Here is a 21,057-nt window from a genome sequence, read left to right on the forward strand (position 1 = left end):
CATTCAGCTTGGAATACTTGTCCCATGACCTTGGTTTTATTTTTGCCTTTAATTCCCATTTATTACATGGAATTTTAACCCGGGGTTGTTACATCAGGGCAAGTTTTAGCATACCTTGTTGTTGTATTGCTCAAATTCACTAAGGCATTGGAGATCCAAAAGTTCATGGGCTAAGTTGATTGTACTAAAGAGAAAAGTCAAAGAAAACTAGTCATTATAATGTCAACTAGCTTTGGGAGGTCTAACTAGTCATTAGGGACGCCTTAGACCAAAAGGTTAAGAGATGGACCGATAAAATAGCCATTGAGAATTCAAATAACCAACTCAAAGACCAAGTCGAGCTCTCCTAACCAAGTTGAATTCATCTTGGACCAAGTCGAGCTCTCCTAACCAAGTTGAATTCATCTTGGACCAAGTTGAGCTCATCAAGGACCAAAGAGTGGAACATTGGGCAAGTAAAGGCCACTATTCTTCATCTTTGACCATTCTAGGCCATTAACAAAGGGAATCTTGGACCTACTTGTGCATTGGGAATTAAATCGACTCCTTAGTGGGCAGACTATTCCTTGTAATGTAATATCTTATAAAAAATACTAAGACTCCAACAATGTGGATGACTAGTAAAAAAATATTTCTAGAGGAGGATTCCAACTAGTTGTTAGCTAGCCAATAAAAATATTTTATAAAAGGCTAGGCTCCCTCTAGCAAATGTTGTTGTTGTTTTATGAGATAAGTGCGATCAATACAGAGCTCATTTTGCAAACCATTGTTCAATTTTAATTTTTGTTCATTGTGTGGAGTGATTTTACTAGCTCCTTTTTTTCTCAATTACTTGTTGTATCTGGGTTATAATCTAATGAGTTTTTCTAATAATTACGGTCACACAAAGGTTAATAGTTTGAGTCACCGATGGGCTACACAATCACGTGGAGAGGACAAAATACGAGGCAACCCCACTTTGTATTTCTTGTTTGAAAGTGGATCGCTTCAACATAGGTGGAACGATTCTGTAAGGAAGCTTCAACGAGAACTAAGTTCATATTTCATCTTTCACTCAAGCTTAAGGTCAAAGAACACCACATTGAGGGGTTGCTTCTAGCTTAATACGAAAGGTAGAAAGCTTGTTAAGTCACAAGTGGGGGTGAATTCTCTAAGAGTTTAATCCCACTTCCTTGAACAATTAAAAGATCAACTTAAGAAGACACCGGTTTCACATCCCGACAAGTGAGGTAAGCATTTCTTGGTACAAGGTGTGATCTACAACAACCACTCTATTTGTTTTTTTTTTAAATATCAAAACTTTTATTTTCCGTATTAGATTAGGATTTAGACTTTGCTAATTTTTACATTGTTTTATCGTAAGATCAAGTTTTTACCTTGGGATAGTTGAGATTGATGTAAAATTTGAACAAAGTTTAGATACAATGGTTTTATGCTATATTTGGACACATTTTACACCTTGTATCTAGAGAATTTAATTGCAGATATGAACCATTTGCTAGTTGTACCATAGAAATCTGCACCCAATCTCAAGATTTCAAGCTCCCAACAAGTAAATATTGTCTTTACTTTTATTCGCTGATTTTCTAGTTTAGAGTAAAAATGTATTTCATTTCCCACCATATTTAAAGTGCAATTTAGATCTAGAAAATCTTTGGGCACTTTGCCTAAAGGGATTTAATTCCATTTTTTCGGAAAAATACAATTTCCAACTTATTGGAAATTGTTATTCTTTGGTGTTATAGGTTGGAAAGTGGGCTCAAAGAACTAATTTAATATCCTCCAACTTTCCCACCTCTAGATCATTAATCTAGGAGTGCTTTAACACCCATAGGGTGGGCAAATTTAACAGAACAAATTGTTGTCCTTGTCATTCACTACAAATTTTGCAGTTTGATATAATAGGGCAGGAAGCTAATTTGTTCCATAAATCCTCAACCAAAGGTCTAAACTAAAAAAATAAGACCATGTTTGGTTAGGGTTTTTCCTCTCCATCAAATTTGAGTGGTTACACATTACATTTAAAATCATTTGCTATTATATTATTTGTTGTTTTCTTTTCTTTTTCTTTTTTTCGTATAATTATAGACATAAGCAACGAGAAAACCCAAAGATTTAACTCCTCCACTTCTCCTTGACCCCATTTAAGGCACTAATCTTGTTTGGAGTCAATTGGAGTCAATGTTGCAAGAGTCGTCACCACCTTGCACTAGACCCTAGAACTGTGCATCATATTTCATATGGAGAAAATATAATTTCATATCCCATTCAAAATTCAACACACTTGATAGTTTTCAAGATCTCAGGATCAATGGATATGCGACATTTCATTGGATCTATCATGTATGAGGGTATAGGATTGGAATTTAATCAAGATCACCAAACCCTATATGTACCCCAATGTTGGTGGTGTTGATTATTGAACTCCTTTATTATGGCCTTAGAAAAATGCACCCTTTACTAAACCAAAATCATTGATCAGACATGTTAAGGTTTTTCTAAGGTATTTTAATGATTGGATTAGGAATTTTGATCAAAATTGGGCGATGTCGCCTAATATACCTAGAGAATCAAGGTAGAGACAAAGGCTAGACAAGAAGAGAAGAATGAAAAATGATACTAGTGATAAGGATCCCGATATAAGTGATGGTGAAACATTGTTTGCGACGGAGTGGTGGAACATGCATTTCAGTGCTATTCCACGGTTACAACATTTGGCAACACGGGTGCTTTCACAATTGGTGAACACTTTTTCTATAGAGAAGTATTTAGCAACTAGCTCAGTTTTATATTTTTTGATCTCTTGGACTTCATATTTTTGTGTGTAGATGGCCTATTTTGTAAACATAACTATTTGGTCATATTACTATTGACAATTTCCAGATAACCTACTTTCATTCCATAAGTTAATGGTCTACTTGCTATTATATGAATTAAAATTTTACATGTTTGTTTGCAATTGATGGAATGTAGATCAACATAGATCCATCTTAACTTCAGATCTACCAAGCGTCAAGAGGATCAAATCTCTCAACATGTAAAACCTTTTTCTGGCTGCAAAACTTAAAGAAAAGTTTGCATGTGGAAATATTTAATTCCTTTTGACTATTGGTAGATTGGAAGTTAAGATGGATTTAATAAAATCTTTTATATATATATATATATAGTTGACATTATAATATTTTATTTATGATTCACATTCTACACATTAAAATGTTAATACATGCCCCAATCATGTTTGGAAATAGAAAACATATATCCATATGACTCTCTCTCTATATATACAATTATTTTTGTTATAACTATTTTTTAAAATATTATACACATATAATTTTTGTTATTAATATTTCAAATGTTGCATATCAACTCCAAGTTAAAAAATTAATGAATTACAAATATCTCTAAAAAACCTATTAATGGAATACAAATTCTCCCTCCCTCTGTCTATATATATTTCTTGTTTTATATGGTATATACATAATTGATATTGAAATATTTTATTTATGATTCTCATTTTACATATTAAAATGTTAGTACATGTCCTAATCATATTTGGAAATAGTAAATATATATCCCCATACACACACACAATATATATATATATATAGAGAGAGAGAGAGAGAGACAGAGAGAGAGAGAGAGAGTTGATATTAAAATATTTTATTTAGAATTCACATTCTACACATTAAAATGTCAAGACATGTCCTAATCATATTTGGAAATAGAAATATATATCCATAAACTCTCTTTCTATATATAATTATTTTTTAACATGTTTATATATATATATACACACAATTAGCATTGAAATATTATATATGATTCACATTTTACATATTAAAATGTTAATACATGTCCTAATCATATTTGGAAAAAGAAAATATATATGCATTAGACTCTTTCTCTTTATATAATTATTTTAGATACAAGAGCCATGTGGTGGCAATGTCACTGTTCTTGTTTTTTTGCACCTTGCTACAATGTGGTTTTTGTTTATTGTGCAAAAATAACATGGATTTATATGTAAAAAGAATATTTTTAAGAAAAAAATCGAAAGTATTTAAAACAATAATATACAACAAGGGCTCCCCACAGATTGGACAGCAATACCTCTTTTCAAGAGTGGTGACGTCAATAATCCCTCCAATTATAGGACCATCATGATAAACCTTTTGTTTGCAAAGCTATTTGGAAGCATGCTAGAAAATAAAATTAGCAAGTGGGCAGAAGAAAGAGATAAGTGTGCTAAAGGGCAAGGAGGTTTTAGACCTAAACATTCCACTATTGATCATTGTAACTCTCTTTCTATATATATATATATATATATATATAATTTTAATATATACACAATTGACATTGAAATATTATATATGATTCACATTTTACATATTAAAATGTTAATACATGTCCTAATCATATTTGGAAAAAGAAAATATATATGCATTAGTCTCTCTCTTTATATAATTATATTAGTTACAAAAACCATGTGGTGGCAATGCCACTGTTCTTGTTTTTTTGCACATTGCTACCATGTGGTTTTTGCTTATTGTGCAAAAATGACATGGATTTATATGTAAAAAGAATATTTTTAAGAAAAAAATAATCGAAAGTATTTAAAACAATAATATACAACAGGGGCTCCCCACAGATTGGACAACTAGTCTAGCAATACCTCTTTTCAAGAGCGGTGACGTCAATAATCCCTCCAATTATAGGACCATCATGATAAACCCTTTGTTTGCAAAGCTATTTGGAAGCATGCTAGAAAATAAAATTCACAAGTGGGCAAAAGAAATAGATATACGTGCTAAAGGGAAATCAAGTTTTAGACCTAAACATTCCGCAGTTGATCATTGTATAACTTTAAGGCACATCATTGAAAAAGTTTGGGAGAAAAAAGAAGAAGCCTTTTGTTGCTTTGTTGATTTCAGAAAAGTATTTGACACAATTCCTAGGGATAAACTTTGGCACAAAATGGAGGAACTTGGGGTTCCTAAACATTTGAGAGCAGTTGCGCATACGTTGTATGAAGAGGTGAACATCAAAATTAGAACTTCAGCAGGCATTTTTGAAAGTTTTAGAAGCGATATCGTGGTCAAGTAAGGTTGCCCACTGTCTCCTACCCTTTTTGGTTGATATATCGACAAGCTTGAGGAGTGGTTAAATTCACAAGGGGGTGATGGTATCTATTTGGGCAAGTTTGTTATAAGGCTTCTTTTGTATGCAAATGACCTTATTTTGATTACTAAATCGACTCTTGGTTTGCAAGAGCACTTACTATCCCTTGAGCATTTTTGTAGAAGTGTGGGGATGCAAGTCAATATCAGCAAAACAAAAGTAGTGGTTTTCTCTAAAAAAAAAAAAACCTACCCAACATAAGTTCTACTTTGAAGGCAACATTATGGAAGAAGTTGCAGATACAAATACATCAGAATTTATTTCAACAAAAATCTACGCTGAGATGGTTGTAAAAAGAAAAGAACTTTGGGGGATTAGAAAACATTTTATGCTTTTCAAATAGGTGTAGAGAGGCAGATTTATGAGACTGAAAAACCACTCAAACTCTTTTTGGGCTTCTAGTGATTCTCTATGGTTGTGAACTATGGGCTAGCATTACATCTGACATGCAGTGGAGACAAATTGAGAAAATTTAGAAGCGTTTGATTATAAACAAATTCAAGATTAAAAGTGTAGTTCCTTATGCTATCTTGTTAAGTGAAATAGGCTCTGCTCCTATTGAAGTAATTGCTATGGTGAGTCATAAGGCATTTAAAAAAAATGAGCAAATGGAAGAGGGTAGATGGCCTAAGCTTGTCTTTAATGACAGATTGTGCAACAAAAAAAAACTTGGATGCAACAAAATAACAAATGGTTTAGTAAATGGGGTATTTGCTTGAACACGTGTCCCATAAACAGTGAAGAGATAATTTTTTTTGTTATGGATAAGTTTCATAAGTGTACTTGGGATAAGAAGTCAGGGAGAAAGAAAAAATACTATATTGAAGTGTTTAATCCCACTCATAGTCATCAACCTTTATCATACATAGAGGCCAATATCTCTTGGAGAGCCAAAATTCTTATTGCTCAGTTAAGGACTAATTCTCATCAACTCCGTTGTGAAACAGGGCGTTGAAAAACGCCAAAAGAAGTGTGGGAGGAAAGAGTGTGCATTTTTTGTTCTTCCGGAAAAGTGGAAATAGAAAAGCATTTCATTTAGAATGTGAGGCCTTCAAAGAAAACATGGAAAGTTATGCAGATATGCTCGCAGTTGGCTCTTGGGATAATCTATTTAGCGAGGGGTTTGTCGAGAAGTTGAGAGCATTTATTGTGAAGCTTTACAAAAAAATGGCCGAATAGATCAAACAGATGAAGAAGCAATCTGTCTCATAGGCTATCTTTAGCCTCGTGGACGTTAAAATAATTTCTTTTTTTCTTTCTTTCTATATTAAAAATGAATATAAATTTATATTAAGTTTGTATTTATTATAAATATTTGAAAATTATTTTTTAAAATAAATATTTATATTGTTATAATAAGTTTATATTTAATTAATTTTAAATAAAAACAACATATAACACATTCAATAATAAATATAATTAATTAATTATATACTCAATAATAATAATAATAAACATTTAATATAAACAACTCACATGATAATCCATTCTATTAAAAAGTCAATCCACCTGACTAATATGTGATAATGTCCTGACTAATATGTGATAATGTTTTTTTTACAAAATTAAATATTATGATAAACAAAAAACAACATAATAAAATTTATTGAAATAGTAAACTTACACAAAGTCCACAAATTAACTTAATAAATCTCGTAATAATCACTATAAATTAACTTAATAAATCTCCTAACAATCAGTATAATGAAAACATGTGGTTTGGATAGAGTTCGGAGAATGTAGTTGCAGAAGAAAATGTGGTTTTCCATTAAGTCAATTGGTGGACAGAAGTAGCATGAGGTAATGGAAATATAAGTTGGGAGTGGGCTTAGCAATGGAGTGGCATAAAATCATGCTTGATTTGATTTCGCGTGAAGTGGAAAATGACAAGATGACGAAAGTGGGTAAAGGTGGACCACATAAAGTTCTTTGATCTGATTCTGCGTGAAGTGGGAAATGACAAGATGACATATATGGGTCAAGGTGGACCACTTAAGGTTCAGTAGGAGACTGGAGAGTGGATGATCTGATACCTTTCAGTAATGCAGGTAGGGTATTGGTTACCAGGAAGATCAATTCTTCCCATTTTGAATAAAATACCAATATTTTAAAATATGTTTTTTTAAGGTAAATTCTCCCCCTTTGAATAGAATACCCACATTTCCATATATGTATTTGTATGACTAGACTACCAATGCTTGGTTAAAAGGCAACTTTCAGTTAGCTTTATTTAACGAAAATTTAAATAGAGGATGGAAAATCTAGGTCGTCTATCAAGTCATCTAAAAGAAGAAATGACAAATATCTCTTTTTGTAATTTCTGTCTATGCTGTTAATATAAATTTTTTATCTGCGCAACAAAATTCCTTATAAGCAAAGTATATTACCCGAGTTGGCAGCTTCAACACAATTGAATTCCCAGCAATAAGGGCAGGTCCAATCTTAGACACAACAAGGTTTACAAGATAGTTGAATGGGGGAATAACTAAAACGACACCCAGAGGAACCTGCAAGGTAAAGATGGACCAATATTAAGTTATAAGCAATTTAATAATAACTTGTTAATGGCATACATAAAACATATAAAGAAAAAAAAAGTGCTTCCATGCTATCTCCCATAAATTGTTATTTTCAAGCATATTTAAACAAAACTGCCACTAACATTAAACGTAGTAAACAATGGAGTTGGCACAAAAGGTGGGAGCAAAGGTAAATACCTTTGAGGACATGCATAATTTGTTTCTGTCATTGCTAGGGAAACTATCCGAAATAAGAAATTTGCCTTCAATGAGAATCCTCACTCCCTCCTCAACGTAGTAAGAAATGAAATCTTCAGACCTTACACCCTGCAAGAACAAACATTGCCAAAATGATGTAAATCCTAAACCAACTCCACACACAATACCTAAATCTAAAATAACAAATAAATGGGCTAGTAAATTACAGTAATAATGATAAGATTGGAAAGGCTACCTCTGTTACAACGTCCTTTCCAGGTTTGGCAATTTCTTTGACATGACATTATGCTATGGGATTCTTGTGTTCCTTCAATTATGCAGTTGCACGGTGCAGAAGCTGTGCCTGTTTCCAGAGAGTAGTCTTTGCCCATGCCTTTTGAGCAACCCTAGAAGAGTACACAACCTTATTCACTTTTGTGTACAAGCTAAAAATAACAAACAAAAAAGGCATTACAGAAGGGAAAACTGAGTCAAATTGATCATGTTTGCATTAAAGGTGCCATCATAATCATCACTAGGACTAGAAGAAGAGCAACGTTAAAATCAATTAATATTTGCACGAAAACACAATCAACTAGAGCTGATCCAACAAAAGAATCAACAACCATTCCTTAAAAATCGCCTAGATCAAATGACAGACGCAAAGGCAATTAGATACAGAAATTAACCGATCAACTAATCGAACCTATTATTTGCACTAAATGGCACTCATCAAGCCAAAATTGAACAATCTTTTACAGATGCTAGAATTATTTTCTTTAGAGGGACAAATGAAACCAGAACCACACTTGCGGAAAAAAGCACAAAAAATATAACAAATTCTTTGTTAATACCACAAAAACCACTCTTGATAGTATGCCTTGTACGCAAAGGGGAAGAGGAACAATATTCGTTTAGGAAGAGGACATAGTAGAATAATTGTTTATTTGCAAGGGAAGGACATCGCAAATTGGTCTAGATTTCTTTATCTAGTCCGGAAAGTAGCCAACGTCTTTAAATTATAGCGAAAAGCAACGCAGAAATATAGTTCAGATGAACAGAAATCAGTGAAGTCCTATTATGAAAGAAATTCTTCATATAAATCGCTAGAGCAACAAATATTTGCAATTTAAAGCCGAAAAGAACATGAATCTCCTGTGAAACGCAACATAAGGCACATAGTTTCTATTTACCCGCTCAAAACACACCTTCTCAAACAAGGCACATAGTTTCTATTTACCCGCTCAAAACACACCTTCTCATTTGTTTTCGAGTACAAAATAAACAAATTTCCACATCCTATCTCATGTGAGCATCGTAAAAGGCAGTAAAACGACTTCATTTACATGATAGATGAATTCTCTCTAAATTTATGTAATGTCGTAATATGAAATAAATTCTTCAAATAGACTAGTAGAATGACAAATCTTTGCAATTTAAAGCCGAAAGAGACCACGAGTCTCCTCTGAGACGCAACATACAACACATTGAAGCAGCCGTTGTTCTCCTTAATTTCCCCTCATTTGCCCGAAAAGTTCACGAGTTCGAGTCACGTCCCTGCAAATTTTTTCCCGTTTTCGGATGCCATCCCGGCTCTTGGTGCCGAGCTTAAACATACCATTGATTTCTCGATAATTTAGCGGCTGAAAAGAAGCCTTTTGCCGAGGGAGGAAACAAATATTGGGGAATACGAATTTGTGCCTAAAGTGAGTTTTTCTGGCACCAAAGAGGCTGACTTTTTTTGCAGGAATACAAAGGCGAAGCTTCTGGATTCTGGACTTGTTAACATAAAATTCGATTTGTTAACACACGACTGCTCCTCGAGTTATGGGTTCAAAATACAACTTTTGGCTTCTCACCCAATACGACTTTTGTCTTCTCGCTAAGCCTGAGCCTGGTCTTCCATTGAAATGAACAGAAGTAGAACGCATTCCCCAATCATATTTAGAAATTGAAATGAACAGAAGTAGAACGCATTCCCCAATCATATTTAGAAGTAGAAAGTATAGATCTATAATCATATTTGGAAGCAGAAAGCATAAATCTATAAGATACTCTATATATAATTATTTTTGTTATAAATAAGTCTAATTATTTTTGTTATAAATAAGTTTTTCAGACATTATATGTTTATATATATTTGTGTTATTAATATTTAAAATATATTTGTGTTATTAATATTTAAAATTTGACATGTCAACTTCATATTAAAAAATAAACCAATTACAAATTTCCTTAAAAAAAATCTATTAATGAAATAATACTTCTTTTTCTGTATATATAATTCATATTAAATTTTTTTGGTTATTAATATTTTTAAAATATTATATATCAACTCCATATTAAAAATGCAATAAACAATATATATGCTTTACAATGACAAGTGAAAACATCATTTAAAATTAAATTAAATTACTTTGTTTTTCTGTCTATAAACTTGATATAAAACTATTGAAATATTTTATTTATGGTTTAACAATATAATATTTTTCTATTATTGGTATATATTTTAGATCCAAACTAAACATAAACATAAACTGAATTACATATCATGTAATATCAATTATATTATTTTTACATGGCATTGCCAACTCCATATCCATATTTAGTGAAGGAATTACATATATTTTTAATATTAAAAGGTAAATTATTATTATTTTTTCTTTGCTTTCAATTACTTTATCTCTACATAAAGTGGATGTAAAATTAAGGTGGAAATTGAAGTATTTTATTTATGACAAATATTGATTTTTTTTGTTATTACTATTTTTTAATTTTTTTTTTTTTTTTTTTTTTTTTTTTAACAGAATCGGCTACTTGTATATTATAAAAACCTCAGATACAGAGTTTTAGTACATAGACATGATAAGTTTGGGCGATGAGGATCAAAACTGGGTGCGCAGACCCTTTTTCCTCATTGCTACCTCTATGATAACTGAAAGTAAAGAAGTAATGGCTATATTGCCGAACAAAAGAACCACCTAACCAACAAAATTTACATTCCATAGCTCCTAGGGAAGATTCTGAGTGACCGAGTCATCGGGGAGGGGATCCTTCCTGGCGCTGGCTTTAGTTGAAGCCTCCGCTTGAAAACTCTGAGTGAGAGTTCTGATATGCTCTATGGCTTCCTCCAGATGGCTGCACCTCTCCTTCAAGGCTTCAATTTCTGCTTTTCGCTTCTCCAGCTTCTTCCGTTTCGATCTGCTATCTGCCTGATAATCTTCCTTTGGTTCATTGAAATGCTTGACGAATCTATTGATCATGAATGTATGCGTTTTGCACATAGTGCATTCGTTGTTGAAGATCCTGTCTAAAGGATTTTGGGCGGGCTCCTGAGCATTTGGCTGGTCGTGCTGATCCGCCATCTTGGTGAACTGGGGAAAAAGGTCAGCAAAAAGGGGAGACAGACAGAATCCGAGGAGGAAGGAAGTACCAGGAAGGGAAGCGGTATGAGGGAGTGGATGGATCAGAGAAGGAAGGGGTGGGGAGACACGGGGAGGGATGAGAAAACTCGGGAGCAGGGGGATTCGAGGAGCGCTGCTACAGCCAAGAAACCACTCGTTAGCAAAGTTTGAAACAGCATTAAATAAACCAGAGATTACCACAGTCGGGGAACGGAGGTCGAGTTCCCAATGATTGCGATCTGCTTCAGGAGGAAGCCTATACTTGATGAGAGCGCAATGAAGGATCCTTGCAGCGCTGCAGAGTGAGGGATCGTTGAGGCCCAAGCTGCTATAAATAGGGAGAAAGAGGTTCCTCAGATGCTTGAACCAATGCTGAGAGGGTCGGCTCTTGAAAGGATTGGGATCCCCTGATAAGATTTTGCTGCGTGCGGAGAGGGTACAGAGGGGATGGTCCCGAACGCAAAGCCAGAGAATGTCTGCCGTGAACGCATGATATTCTATGTTGAGACAGAGAGAGATGATGTGAACCAAGTCAGGGGGGCGGATTTGGCTTTTGAGGTACAGTTTTGCGCAGTCGAGGAGATTTTGGAGGGGATAAGGAGATTTGATGAAGAGCCAATTTCGAGGGGAATGATGCCTGGGGTTACTCGGATTCTGAGATGAGGGGATGGGGTAGGGTGGCTTAAGGTATGGCTTTGTCATAAACTTCATCATTTTCTCTGACCTGGCCTGTCTGTCTGCTTGTTGCCTTGTTGGCCTGATCATCAGCCTCCGTATTGCTTCCTCTTAGAACGTGCTTGAAGATGACCCCGCTTATTCCCCTGGTATTTTCCAAGATCCTGCATTTGATGCTGTTCAGGGCCATTTGTTTGAAATCCTTCCCAGAGATCATGGCGGCTATGATAATAGCTGAGTCTCCCATAATTAGCAGGTTTTGGAGACCGAGTTTTCTTGCTATAGAAGTTCCTAGGAGGAGACTATAGGCCTCTGCCTTGTTATTGGACATAGATCCCAATCCCCATTCATAGGTAACTATGGTTTTTCCTTGGGTGTCTCTGATGATTCCTCCAGCTCCAGCTTGATCCGGATTGTTTTTTGATGCCCCGTCGAATTGAAGGGAGGGTCTCCTTTGGTTTTGTATCCAGTCTCTGATTTCCTCTTTGGTCCCTCTCAGCTTCCAATCAGAATTTCCTTTTCCTGTGCTTACTGTTTTTTGAATTCTTGCTTCATAGCTGAATTTACTCATCCACTCTTTTTCTCTTGGGTCTCCTAGTTCCGAGCCAACATGGGTTATTCCATTCGCCCCAATGGTCTCTGAGATGAGCGCAATTGCTTTTGCCAAGGTGCTGGGGATGCTGGGATTCTTATTATTGAAAATGCATTTGTTTCTGGCGTTCCATATCTGCCAGCAGAGGTTTGGGGGTATGCTGTTCCACAACCTTTTAGCCAGGATCTTACCTTTTTTGGGGTGAGGGTAACTTCTTCCCCAATTTTTCTGAAGGAGTGTGATCTGGTTGGGGAGGTCGCCTATGATCAGCGGGCTAGTGATGAGTTTCCAGCAAGATCGCGCAAAGGAGCAGTCTAAAAAAAGGTGGTTACTGCTTTCTTCCGCTGCCCTACACAAGCAGCAGATTGATGGGCCATGTATACCCTTCTTCCTTAGATTTTCCGCAGTGAGAATTTTACTGTTGAGGAGGGTCCAATTGAAGAATTTTACCTTGGGAAGGCATTCAATTTTCCAAGCCACTTTGTGGAGAGGCCAGTTGTTTATTGCTAAAACATTTTGAAGGATTTTATAACCCTCTTTGACCGTGTAGCTGCCACCGTTGGAGTCCCAAACATATTTATCTTCTGACATTCTGTTAATGGGAGCTGAGCCTGTGAGTGTTGACTTGAATTCATCCCAAAGATTCTAAAGGTCGTTAGGGAGGGGGATAGACTTCCAGCCTATCCAACTGTTGTGATCCCAAGAAGAGATGTCATAAAGTGTCTTGAAATTTTCCTCTGTCATCCACCGTTGCAAGGGCCTGAAATTAGGAATAGCTTCCCTTGCTTCGGAGCCCATTATTCTGTCCGCCCAAATGTTGATATTTCTGCCATTGCCCGGGACTCTTGAGATACATGCTTTGAATTGAGGAAGAGTTTTTTTATTAGCTTCCAAACTGGGGTGCACTGCCTGTCAATAATGATTTCTGAAAGGATATTGGAGTTGGCCCCGTTCAGGTATTTCTTTTTGATGACCTCTGTCCACCAAGCTCCTTTTTCATTTAGGATTCTCCAGATCAATTTAAAACCCATGGCCATATTGGCAAATCTTGGGATTCTTATTCCGAGCCCTCCTTTCTCGAAGGGAAGGATGACCTGATCCCATTTTACCAGGCTGAACTTTTTTGAATCTTGCCTTCCTCCCTGCCACAAGAAGCTTCTGATAAGTAGTTCCATGTGTTTATGAATGCTGGCCGGGGCGAGAGTAGTTGCAAACTGATAGATTGGAAGAGCTGAAAGGATGGCCTTGATGAGGATTGTTCTGCCTGCCAAGTTGAGCCAAGACACTCCCCAGCTCTGAAGCTTCCCTCTCAGCTTCTCAATTATCTTGACCCAGATTTCAGTTTTGATCGTTTCCTTGGCTAAGGGTAACCCCAGGTACATGAAATGTGTCCAGTTCCTTTGTGCAGGGATGTCCAAGATTGTGGAGATTCTCTGAATGATATGTCTGGGGACATTCCATGTGTAAATCATACACTTGTTATTGTTTAGCCTACCTCCAGAGGCTTGAAGAAAGAGTTCCAATGTTTTCTTGAACCTCCGGGCCATGAGACTTGAGGCGCCTCCAATTAGAAGAGTATCATCAACGAAGAGGGAGTGGTTTATCCCCTTGGTTCCCCGAACTATGTCTACCCCTGTTATTTCTTTTAGCCTGCGCAGATTCTCCAGGTGTATACTTAGAGTTTCTGCCATGATGATGTAGAGGAAGGGGGATAGCGGGCATCCTTGCCTCAAGCCCCTTGAGCTTTTGAAGAAATTGCTGGCCCTGCCATTAATGAGGGGAGCTGTCCAGGTGGATGAAATGAATTCCATGACCCTGCTGATGAAGAGCTCAGAGATGCCGAATTTCTTTAGGACTGCCTGGAGAAATTTATGATTAACTCGGTCAAAGGCATTCGCCATATCTAGCTTGATGATCATGCCCCTTTCCTTCCTATTTATGCTGCTGTGGATTGCCTCCTGAATAAGAATGACATTGTCCGTTATTTGTCTTCTAGGGACGAAGCCTCCTTGGTTCTTAGAGATGATGGAAGGGAGAAGTTTTTTTTAACCTGTTAGCTAATATCTTGGTGATGATTTTATAGGAGACATTGCACAAGGATATAGGTCGGAATCTATCAAAGGATTGGGGATTGGGGTCTTTGGGAATGAGGGCTAAGTGGGAAGATTTGATGCTGCTGCCCATTTTGCATTTCTTAAAGAAATTCTTTGCCATTCTGGTGTAATCCTTTTTGATGATCTCCCAATGGTTTCTGTAAAAAGCCACTGTGAACCCATCAGGGCCCGGGGCCTTGTCCAAAGCCATGCTGAAAATTGACCACTCAATTTCCTCTGTCGTTATCTCCTTATCCAACTCGGCATTTTGAGCTTCTGAGATTTTGTTTTCAATTATGCTAAGGAAATCCGGATTTTCTGTGTATTGAGGATCAGCTGTTAGGAGAGCTTGGAAATGTCGGGACGCTGCATCCTTTATTTCCTCTTGCTCTCTGAGTTCACTTCCTTCCATCATTATTCTTTCTATATGATTCCCAGCTCGCCTAAGTTTAAGGCTGTTGTGAAAAAAAGAGGTATTTTTATCTCCGGATTTGAGCCAAAGACAACGAGACTTTTGCCTTTGCTCTTCCTCCTCCCTTCTGTTCTGTTTATACAGCTCTTTATATAATTCATTTTCTTTGGCTTGATCTTCTTCTGTGTCCTGGCATCTTTCTTTTTCTTGGTTCCATTGCTCCAACTTCGCTTGGAGGGCGATTCTTTTTTTGCCTTCCTCTGTTGCATGATTTCTTGCCTATTGTTTGATGGCAATCCTGAGAGATTTGAGCTTAGCTTCCCAGATGAAATGAGGAGAGCCCGAAATTTCTTTTGCCCATTGTTCCTTTATCAGGCTTCTAAATTCTTCGCTGCTGTCCCAGGCCTTGTTGTATTTAAAAGGAAGCGGTCCCATGTTTTTCCCTTTATCCAGTGTCAAAGCCACTGGTTTATGATCTGAAGTGTAACCTTGAATAATTTTGCTTTGGATACTTGGGTAATTTGCCACTATTCCCTCTTGAGCCAGGATACGATCAAGCCTCTCCTTTATGTTATTACTGCCTGTTCTTTTATTCGACCAAGTGAAACGACCATTTTGTGGAGGTATGTCCACTAAATTATGAGCTTGAATAATTTCTTCTAGGCAGTCTCTTGAGGGATCAGCAAAGAAGTTTCCTCCCAGCTTCTCATCAGCGTTCCTGATAAGATTTAGGTCGCCTCCCAGGAAGATGTTCCTTTCCGGAACAGTCATTAGATCTGAGGTGATTGAATCCCAACATGAGGCTTTATCTCTATCGTGGTTGGGTGCGTAGATGTTGTATATTGAGTATTCTTCTGTCGTGGCTATATTTTGCATGTCTGATCTTATCCACCATTTGTTCTGCCTTTGGTTTTTAAGTTTCCATTTGTTTTTGTCCCATATTGTCCCTATGCCTCCTGAGGCGCCAGCTGCGCTCAATGCTATTCCTACATAGCTTCTGCTTTTTTTCATGCTGTTTTGGAATTCCTGTTCCGTGATTTTGGTCTCCTGGAGAAGGAGAAAGTCTGGATGTTCAGATTTGAGAAGATCTTGGACTGCGTTTGCTTTTAGGGAGGAGCCCATCCCCCTACAGTTCCAGGAGACCAAAATCATCATTTACCTTGTTTATTGGGAGCCCCACTTTTCTCTTTCATCTTTTCTCCACTTCCTTTAGTCTTATCTAGATATGTGTCCATTGGTTGTTGGGTCCCGGTGGCCATTTCTTTTGCAGCGTTCTCATCCCTTATCTCTTTGTTAGATTTCCTTCCAACTTTTCTGGGAGGGTCGGTAGAGAGGTTGTTTTCCTTTGATTTGTTCCTGGTTAAGATTCTTTCCACTGTTGGGGGAGGGTAGGGCTGGGGGGGAGAGATATGGGAAGGGGATACCACGGGGCCTCTCGGGGATGGGGGGGGGGGGATGGGGGTTCTTCTGCAGACAAAGTTTCAAAGGGATTGGAGGAGGAAGGGAAGGAAGGACCAGATCCAGAGGGATGGGAGGGGGGGGAGGGGGTTTCAATGGGGGGCTTTGAGGACGTGCCTGGAGGGGGGTTTGATTTTTTCTTCTTGACTATTTCCCAAGCTTCTTCAGGAGCTTCTACATTGCCTTCGGAAACATTTGATTTAGATTTACTACATCTATTGGCAAAATGCCCATATTCGTGACATACCTTGCACTTGAATGGTAGCTGCTCGTAGTCCACTTGCTGTATGTGCGTCCACTGATCAACTTTGAGTTTGATTGCTTCTGGCAGTCCCTTACCCAGATCTACTTCGACACATATCCGTGCACAGGCATGCATGTTCTCCCTTGGTTCAGATCTGTCAATATATTTCCCTACTGCATTCCCTATGGCTTTCACTGATTCGTCTCCCCAGCAATGAAGCGGCAAGTGAGGCAGGCGAACCCAGACGGGGACAGCGTTGGGGACGTCCATCTCTGGGTCAAAATCAGGGGTCCATTTGTTAAGATAAAGGCCCCTGGAGTCCATGAAATAGGGACCGTTTCTGAAAATGAGATTACGGTCCTCCATTGATTCAAAAAGGAAGGTGAAGAACCCCCTCCCACAGAACCTGATTGCTATTTTTCCTTGCACCATCGAGTTCCAGTTTCTCTCGACCCAACGTTGTACTGAGCGAGGAGAAGGCCATAAGCCCGTGAACTGACCGACCAGGCCACGTTCTGCTAAGGCGACTGCAGCTCTCCTCGGGAGGGTAGGAGGGAGCGAGACTTCTGGGATTTCATCTAGCTTCTTGATGAACTTAGAAGCTGTAGGGCGGATTTTTCCTGCAGCATTTTCCGGGATGAGAGAAGCGAACGATTTTTCTAGGTCTTCTTGTTCTTGAGAAGGCGGATCCATTTCAGGCATGATCGAAGGGTTCAGGCGGAGCACCAGCGGAGGCCCCGAGGGCGGGGAAGGGCAGGAGGTCCAAAGGTAGAGAAGGGCAGGAGGCCCCAGTCGAAGAGGGGATCAGCAGCGAGAGGGCGCAGGCCTAGCAGCAACGCTGCCAGGCGCAGGCGCGCAGGAAAGATCAGGTCAGGGGTGAGTGCAGCAGGACGCAGAATCGCCAGAGCTCCATCTAATCCCCTTTAATTTCTTAAGGTCTTCAATTCTATTACTATCTTTTTTAATTTGTTATTGTAAGTATTACTTTATTATTTTTAAATGTAAGGTTACATGACAACATCTCCTTCATATTGGGTTGAGCGCCTCTAAGTCCAATTATAGATGGTTGATACTCGAATAATTAATCACTAATGTACTATGGATGCCATTCCTGTATTGATTTATGTACAAATAGATGATTGATACTCGAATAATTAATCACTAATGTATTATGGATGCCATTTTTGTATTGATTTATGTACAAATATACATGTTTTCATATACTTTCCAACTAATTTGGCATCCCAAATGTTTTTTTTTAATACACACACATACGCACAGAGACACACACACTTTTGGGATGCTTCATTTTCGATGATTTTTGGAAAATGATGCTTACACACACATTTTTGGGACGCTTCACTTTCAAGGATTTTTGGAGAATGATGCTTTTGACACTTTGATTTTCAAAGACGATTTCGCTTCGCTCATGCTTCGTGCAACATTGGTCTTACATGCCAAACTTCTTTAATAATGTTGTAGCATACTTAGTTTGGCTAAGGAAGATTTAATTACATTGTGAAACTTCTACTCCAAGATAGTTTTGAAGCCGCCCCAAGTTTGTCATTTTGAATCCCTTTTGAAGTTCTTGTTTCACCTGCTTGATGTGATCTCCATGATTGTTTATAATGATTAAGTCATCGATATAAAGAACAATGATAACCAAGCTTTGACCTTTCATCTTGAAATACAAATTATCATCAGAATCACTGTGATGAAAACCAACATGACTAAGGTGTTCATCCGTTTAGGCATGCCATGCTTTGGGTCCTTGTTTCAAGCCATATAAAGCTTTAATCAGTTTACAAACTTTGTGCTCCTACTTTCAACTTCAAATCATGGGGATTGAATCGTATAGACTTCTTTCAAATCGCCATTAAGAAATACACTTTTTACATCTATTTGATAATGTCAAACCATATTATGCAACTAAATTTATCACCATCTTGATTGTGTTGTACTTTGCTTTTAGGCAAAACATTTCTTCATAGTTAAGCCACTATTTTTGAGCAAATCCTTTAGCCACAAGTCTTGTTTTGTACTTATCTACTTCACCATTTTCTTTATACTTAATTTGGTAACCCATTGTAGCCTATGGGTTTAATACTTGTTGGACAATCAACAAGTTTCCATGTTCCATTTGCAATTACTAAATCATATTCATCCACCATGGCTTGTTGGCATTATTTATGTTTCATTTCTTCTGCATAAGTTGTTGGCTCAATGGAATCATGCGCGACTAACACAACATTCAATTTGGTTGAACTTCTAGTCCTTGTTTTGTTTTGTTTGTCTTCGTGAACATGTTTTAATAGTTTCGTGAAACATTTTTGTTTGCTATGTTGTCCCTGTGATGAAGTTACTTTAGTAGATTTTTCTTGTGTTAAAGAATCATCATCTAAAGAAGAGTTATATAAATCATGAATATTTATATTGGGGGCTAAGTCTTTCTCATTCTAGTTTGATTTTTTTTAGGAGTTGTTTTTTCTGCCTTCTTCTCCAAGTGACTAGGGAGATTATCAAGCTCTTGCATTGGTTGAATTTTTTGTCTCATCAAAGATAACATCTTAACTAATAATAAATTTCCCATTAGATAACAACTTGTATTTTTTCTTTTCATCTATATAGCCAAGAAGAATGCATTTCATACGACAATTTTCTAGTTTGGTCCTTTTTCTCCCTTAGGAACTAAGCCATAGCAAGTGGAACAAAAACTCGAAGATGACTTACTAAAGGATCAGAACTATACTAAGCTTAATATGAAGTAATTCCATCTAACGCTGATGTGGGTGATGGATTCCCTAGATAAACTGATGTATGAAATGCTTTAACTCACTACTTTGTGCTTAAACCCTTGAAATGCAACATAGATCTTGCCATTCCTATTGGATTTCTATATATTATTTCTGTGACTCCATTCTATTGTGGAGCATAAGAATTGGTAAATTACATTTTTATTCCATATCTCCTACAACGATCATTGAATTCATTTGCAGTGATTTCTCCCTCACTCTATTCTTAATGTAACAACCTTTTTCTTGGGGGAATTTTCAACTAATCATTGGAATTGTATGAATTTTTCAAAGGCTCTTCACTTCTCCTTTAGAAAATATACCTAAGTCATACTTGTAAAATCATCAATGAAATGAATGAATTATTTGCATCTACCAAGAGAGGATTCCATAGGACCACAAATGTCACTATGGATTAGTTGCAAACATCTATTAGCTCGTCACACACTTGTGAGGAAAGGATCCTTCTTTTGTTTTCCAATATTACAAGTTTCACACTTAGCAATCTCTTTTTTGAAATTGGGCCATCCTTTAACTATCTCAGTTGTAGAAATATATCTTCCGGATTAATCACATTATTAGGATTTGGTCGACATTTCAAATCAACTAATGTGGTTCATCCTCAGAACAAGGTGAGAAATCAATCGATTTGTAGGAATAAATAGCATGGATGCATCATTGTCGAGAGTTAGATGTTAAAAATTAGCCATTGATAAATTAGTTAATAAAGTAAGAATTTTTTTTTTTTTTATTTATTTTTTGGTAAGGAGATTGTCTATTAAAATATTTAAATATTATGAATTTAGTTAAAAACTAGCTCTTAGGAATAAATAAATCTAAAATATTCTATTTCAATGAATTTAATGATTATTTATATAATATTATTTGTTAGGGTGGACCTATTCCATTAAATAAAAATATAGCTATGTTGACTTATACAAGAAATATTAATAATTTATTATAATATATTAAAAAAAATAAAAATCAAATGGCCAAATTTGTATTGCCATAATCTTAGAGGGCTAGGAGATAAATCCATGATGCTGCCAAATCTTGTTTATGAGGGAGGATTGTTCCTTGTATCCTTAAAAGTTTTCCATCTTCATAGCCCTTCATTATTGTTTTGAAATTATGTTTAACTGAATTGATTTTGATCCATCCATCTTCCATGATGTTTTGATGACTTCCTTGTCTGATGAGCACTAAAGGCAACAAACTTTTCTTGAATGTTGGAACATACTATACATTTGAAAGTATAATTTTTTCAATTTTTGGAAGAGAAAAACAAACTAATCCTTTTCCTTGAGGTGTGTGAATTATGTCATCTGCAAAATAAATTGCATTGAGTTTTATATCTTGATATATATAAAAATAATTTTTTACATAGTACATATGCTGAGTAGCTCCTATATCAAGTATCTAGTTATCAACAAATTCCTTTTTTTGGCAATTTGTTGGTGGCCACTAAGTTTGCACATTCATTCTCCTTATT

The 21,057-nt window shown here is 36.6% G+C and overlaps 1 protein-coding gene and 1 long non-coding RNA gene across 4 annotated transcripts in view; one reads left to right on the forward strand and one right to left on the reverse strand.

Annotated features, from left to right (window-relative positions):
- LOC149224982 (uncharacterized) overlaps window positions 1-9,846 on the reverse strand; it is a 46,509-nt gene extending 36,663 nt beyond the window's left edge. Inside the window, exons 1-4 of the long non-coding RNA XR_016249557.1 lie at window positions 9,377-9,846; window positions 8,152-8,302; window positions 7,896-8,024; window positions 7,566-7,685 (exon numbers count right to left, since the gene is read on the reverse strand). This is a non-coding gene — a long non-coding RNA (uncharacterized LOC149224982). The remainder of the gene's footprint in view (window positions 1-7,565; window positions 7,686-7,895; window positions 8,025-8,151; window positions 8,303-9,376) is intronic.
- LOC149224983 (flavin-containing monooxygenase FMO GS-OX-like 4) overlaps window positions 1-21,057 on the forward strand; it is a 320,681-nt gene that overhangs the window by 19,180 nt on the left and 280,444 nt on the right. The gene's annotated exons all lie outside the window — the stretch shown is intronic.

The sequence above is a fragment of the Pinus tabuliformis genome, chromosome Q (assembly GCF_031772625.1).
Source record: "Pinus tabuliformis cultivar Carrire ecotype Pingquan chromosome Q, CPIR1, whole genome shotgun sequence".
NCBI classification, from domain to species: Eukaryota; Viridiplantae; Streptophyta; class Pinopsida; order Pinales; family Pinaceae; genus Pinus; species Pinus tabuliformis.